The following is a 6388-nucleotide window of genomic DNA, read 5'->3' as shown; positions in this document are numbered from 1 at the left end:
ATGTCCCGCATGACTCTCTTTCAATTCCCTTCCAAGAGTTTCCATAATATGTTTTATTTATGGGAGACCTGACTTCAGAAGTTAGCAAAGGAATAAGTCTAAGGGAGGTCCTTGGCTGAGTCAGATGAGGTTGGGCCCTCGAACCCTGATGTCTAAGAGCAGAATCCACCAGCTACAGCAATGGACTTGAGTGTGGTTGGGGTTCTCAGGATCATCAGATGTTATTTTCTTGTGTACATTGAATAATATATAGGATACAATCAATTATGTTTCCAAAGCCTTCTCAGCTAGATTTTAAACTCTCCTCAGGGCAGGAGCTACTGCATTTCATTTGGCTTTATATACAACCCCTCCTTGCCTTACCACATGCCCCCTAGTGTGTGTGTGCGTGCCGCGCGTGTGCTCTACCCCTCCCCTTCGTACTGCCCCCCCCCCCACACACAGACACCCTGACCTGATACAGGCTCTGGAAGCGGCTACCAATTGGAGTTAGCTTTATTTCATATCACATTTGGGAAAGCAGGACACTTTGCTTTTCTGCATGTGGTTCTGGTCTCAGCCCTGATTTCTGAAATGAGTCTGGGGTAAATAAATGAATACAAGAATAGCTCTTGCCAAGGTCGGACCTACCAAAGATTTCATTCTGGTTATATGTGCTTACATTGCCAAAACAAAGAAGTTTGAAGGATTACTATGCTCTGTGGCATGAAAAATGTATGTCAGGGAAGCGAAAGGCATTTAATAACCAGCAATGACATGGCACAAGATGAGAAGGTTGTGTGAGGTGATCTTCTTTCACTCTGGGATTTCATCCCATGGTGCTCAGCCCTCCAATGGAGAAGGAGCAGAAAACTCCTTCAGGCTCCAAACCTGGCACATAGTAGGCCTTCAATAAATATCTGTTGGAGGAATAAGTAAATAAAAGCATCAATTGCTTCGGAAAGGCCTTTGGGAGGGAGCTGCTGAGATCGTGCCATTAAAAGGTGGTCAGAAAATTGAGCAGGTGTTGGGCAGCCTGGTTGAGAAAGCCAATCTCTCCATCAAACAACTTGTGGTGTTCTGAATCTCAGTCTTCTTGTCTGTAAAATAGTATGAAAATATCAGCAGAAATGCAGAGAAGAAAAGGTATACATTTTTGTTGTGGAAACTGACACTCTACAAGGTTAGCTAACATGCTCAAGGTCAAACCATTCTTCACCAGAATCGGAACCTACATCTGACCCTGTGGTTGTATGCTGTTAAACACTGACTGGACGGATAAGGCCACAGTCCTTTCTGACACAGTGAGTTGGAAATGGGTACTGACATGGAAAGGGTCCTGACATGGAAATGTGTCATCTGCAGGAACTGCACATCACTTGCAGCGCTGTGGCACATAGTACAGAATGGCAGTCTTCCCACCTTCCCCTTCATGATGCCAGCAGCATCTTCCCATCTAGCTGCTCTTTGAGATGCCAGCCTACTCTCTACCTCCTGGGCTTCTAGCTGAACAGCCCACTCTCTGTGTCCCTTCTTATATGGGTTTAGTCTGTGCTGCATTGTGCATGCTTTTCCTTACACTAAATATCCTCCATCTTTCTTTCCATCCCTTACATCTGCCCTCTCCAAGAGTCCATCATTTCTGAAATCTTTTCTCATCTAAACTGAGAGAAAATCTCAGTTCATTGCTTAAACCAACTCTAATACTATAGCATGCATTAGCATTTCATCAGTTCCTTTCCTAGATATTGTTTGTCTTGTTCTTAAGTTGAATCTTTATTTTTTTTCACATGTTATTGCCCTATTCCCAACAAAACTGTAAGCTTCTAAGGGCAGGGACCTTGTTCACTACTTCTGTATTTCTATGTAGTGTCTGACAGCACTCTGCTCAACAGGTAGTATCTGTTGATTGGACAGGGGACATTCCAACGTTACTGGTGACATCCTTCTCTATCCCTGATAAACCTTTTTAAAGAACACAAGGATTCCGCATAGCCACAGTTTGGCATTTGGCACTGTAGCCCTTGCACTTTCCTCCACTCGACCATAATGACTTCAATTTCTCTCAAAGGCCTTTGTATTTTATATTCACTTCAATTAGCATTAATAGAACAACACTTTGCATTTTATGGGATCTTCGTTGGAGAGCTCAAAGTATTTTACAAGAAAGTATTAATTATTCCCATTTTACAGCCAGGAAACCAGAGGCAAAGTCAAATAGTGACTCAGTCACAAAATTAGGACAGGATTTTCCCTCTCTGTTTTCAATTGTTTATTATAATTACTAGATCAGGCTACTCCTTCTAGGTTAGAGTTAAATTACTATTTAGAGAAATGACATAGGCTTATTCATATCCTTATTTTAAGTGATATCTGCTATTTTCCTGCATTATAAAGGTAGCATATGCTCATGTAGAAATGATAGAAAATATAAAACTGTTAAAGAAGATAAAACTTACCCATACATTCATCATCCCGGGATACCTACTGTTAACATTTTAATGTTTTCTTTCAGCATTCTTTATGTATATAGAATATGCTATCCTTTGTAGTAGAGCTCATACCATGTCCTATTTTCCTCTTACATAATAAACATTTCCCTACAACACTACATATTTTACTAAACATATTTTTTAATGGCTATACACTATTTCATTATTTATTTAATAATTTTTATATTGTTGGACATTTAGGTCATTCCATTTTGTGTTTTTTGTTTTGGTTTGGTTTTTTTGTTTTTTGGTTTTTTTTGGTTTGCTTGTTTTGTTACCAGAAATATATAAGAAGAGATAGTTGCTAGACTAGGGGCCCACTTTCCTGTTTTTTGCCTTCTAGCTCACACACGAGCAAAATTTTGACGTCTGATGAGATTCTGCTAGCTACTTAAACTTCTAAAGATATTATAATACAGATTCTTGAAAACCAACATGAAATCAAATGTTTAATGTGAATGAAGCTCGAGGGAGTAAAAAAAGTCTTCTACTCACTGCTAGAAATAGCAAATTTCCTATTTTCCATTGCAACAAGGTTTCAAAATCTTACAAACCATACTTACCCAGGAAAAAATAATATCCAAATCTGACAATGCTTATGACAAAAGAAAATCTCATTACATTTCTTGAAAACAAATCTTTATTCAACTTCAACTGTACAACTGCAGAGATGTGTCAGAAAAGATCTTGTGGAGAAACAAAACAATATTTTGCTTCATGTTGTGAATACAATTTTTTTAAAAAAACAACATGTCTCTGCCCTATGTGTCCTGGAACCAGGGGAAAAGTTTGTGTTTAAAATATTGGATGGCAAACTGATATTGTAAGAGCAATATTAATAATGAAAGGTTAATATAAATAGAATACATATGGCTCATATCTCCCAGGAGCAGAGAAAAGGAATTGATATAAGGGTAGCACAGAACTTGAACTTTACAGTAAGCATGATAATAATACTATTTATGCAGTACTTTACATATTTCGAGCCCTTTCAAGCTACTGATGATGTACACTATTAATTTCTAGTGATTCAGCAATGACTTCCTTGAGAGTCATACAGAATGGAATTTATTTCAATAGTGTACGGTAAATATGTAATATGACTTTTATGAGGGCATCTTATGAGGAAGAAGATAGAAGGGGGAAATGAGATGTGATATTCTAATAAGCTCTAGATTTCAAGAAATTGATATTATAATATAAGTTTGGTTAAAAGAGACTGGGGCAGGGGTGTTTGTGGCTGGTGAGGTAAGGTTTGGGAACTTGTGGGGTGATGAGAAGCCCCAGGTCCCTCTTACAGGCTTGGAAGTCCCCAAACAGTGAACATTTGAGTCTGTTAAGCTAGATGTATTTTCCGAGTGTAAGCCACCATGTGAAAGACAGAGTGCAAGCTTTTTTGTTTAAGACAAGTGGAGGAGAGCAAAACATAATCATTAGAGGTGTAGAAAGATATCTAGAGAAAGCTGGTGGCATCAACATATGCCATCCAGAAGTGGAAGGCAGAGTTAAATTGTGGGCCAGAAATTAAGTCTTTGAAGATTCCATATAGGGTCTTAGAGACTGAGAGATGCTGTCAGCAGAGAGAGGCTGGGAGGGTGCTGAATAGGAGAGTCTACTGTTCAGAAATCATTATAGTTTGTTCTTACAAGTTTGGCAGGTTCTTGGTACAATTATATAACTACACATACATTTGGCGTATAGAGATGAATTATGTACTATGCATGTAATTACATGAAGCAAAATGTGTACTTTTATTCGGTGGGTATTTACATAGTACAGTGAATGGTATACTTAGAAATAATTAACATAAAGTATTATTTAAAAACAAAACAATTAAAAGTAGTTTTGTTTTCTTGAGCTGAGAGACTTGAAATATTTCTAGTTGAAAACCATTCAAAACCAGTCTAATTTGAATGCAAAAATATTCAGAAAGTGAATTAAAGTTTTAGAATGAATCTCTTGAGTTTTCTTTTAAAGCATATCACATAGGATTCAGATTTCTAATCTTTTTCATTATTCTTGGAGTGGGGTTAAAAAAGTCTAGATTATTCTTCATTTTTTTCTGGAGATAAAGTTTCTAGGTGAAACCTAATTTTATGAGTCCATTATAAATAAGATCTCAGAACATAAAGACTCTTTGTGACAAAGAGGATGGCTTTTTTTTTTTTTTTTTTTTTTTAAATAATGCCTTTGTTAGAAATTTTTCAGTTCGGAAGAAATTTTTGATGGTTAGTTCTTTCAAGGAATTAGGTTAAGTTAATCAGAATAATTACTGAATTAGAATCTTTAGAAACCAACGTAATGGAGTGTTCTTTCTAGGGCTACCAAAGTAAGACCAATTTAGTAATAGTCAACCTATATGGTATTTTAGAGAATTTTTCAATTTTCACTTTAATAGATTTAATTGACTATATAGACATATTGGGAGACAGGAGCATCAACCAATGCCAGGAGGGTAGGGAAGTGTGAAGTTCTAAAGTGCCTTACGATTTTTGGCAAGTCATAGTATTACCACATTACTATTATCACATCCCCAATATGGCCACTGAATTTTTCTTACAAAATAAAATGGGTGAGAAAAGAAATTTAGAAATTCTAGGCTCATATATTATGTAGTTGCCTTATTTGGTGCTAAGCTGTATTTCATTTAAAGATGTCAGAAACAAACTTCATGTAAGTTAGTTTCCTCCTCCCCTCTATTTGATCACTTGGGAACTGGGAGTTTCCTTTACCTAAAGGGAGAGCCTGAACATCAAAAAGTAAAAAGAATGTCTTTGGATTGTTTCTTTTTGCACTTCTTTCTAAGTAACAATTTTGAGTCACGGGGCTCTTGGTACTGGGTCAGTCACCTTGCTAATCTACTTCTTTCTCATGCTTTGTTCTGGGCAGTTATAGCCATTACTCTGTTGTCTTTGTAAGTGTCAAATGGAGACGTAGATCCTGAAACCTTTCCATTTTCTGAATATTTTATATAGCGCACAGCTTCGTAGATCCACTATATTTGGATGACAGTGGGTCCTCCAAACCATCTACAGTGGTGAGACTGAAAGTCAATCTGGATAAAAAAAAGAAAAAGAGCCTTTAGAAATAGATACAATTTGTTCTTATTCTCTCTATATTCAAGAGACATAAAATGTACTTTAAAAAGTTTTTTAGGTCCCTGTTGATTATTTCACTGGCTAAGATAATTTTTCATTGATGGTTTATCTTAATGCCATTTTAAAGTGGTAACATTTTGTGGTGCTGGCAAAGTTATTCTAAACGTTTCCCCCCTGTAGGGAGCTAGAAGTCTGTATAACTCAAAACTTTGGTAGACAAAAAATCTAGATTTTATTTAAATGAAACTTACCCTCCGGGCCATTAAATGTAGTGTTTTTCTACTAAGTCAAGTTAGCATGTAAACGATGAAAATATAACCAGAAATGTAACAAGGGTATTTAATGCTCATCAAATTTATTTCTACAATATTGCAATGGATTCGGAACCCTGAATTTCAACCAGATGTACTTCTGGAGTATTACACAGGTCATATATATTTCACTTTTTTTTTGTTCAAACCCAGGGGACTGACACGATAATTAGATTGAGAACATCTGCACCAAATCCAAACCATTTCCCTGATCCTTCCTTGAGCCTTCCCCACAGGAGGAATTTTTTTTTTTTTTAAGTCCCTGCACATTTTATTTGTCTAGCCATATTTAGGGCAATCCCGAGGTCTCCTCTGCCTGCCACCGCTTACATAGGAGGGGAGGGCAGAAATACTAACAAGTGTGGCATAAGGGAGAAATCGTTAGATGTGGCATTTCGTCGGGACAGAAATCGTCAGAGGCGGCAATGCAGTTTCCCGCAGGGGGCCTGGCTCGCAGCGCGCCAGTGGGCACGTGCCCCAGGACCCGACGACTGGAGTGTCAGGGAGC

Source organism: Rousettus aegyptiacus, unplaced genomic scaffold (assembly GCF_014176215.1).
Source record: "Rousettus aegyptiacus isolate mRouAeg1 unplaced genomic scaffold, mRouAeg1.p scaffold_m13_p_8, whole genome shotgun sequence".
NCBI classification, from domain to species: Eukaryota; Metazoa; Chordata; class Mammalia; order Chiroptera; family Pteropodidae; genus Rousettus; species Rousettus aegyptiacus.
This window is presented reverse-complemented; position numbering follows the sequence as displayed.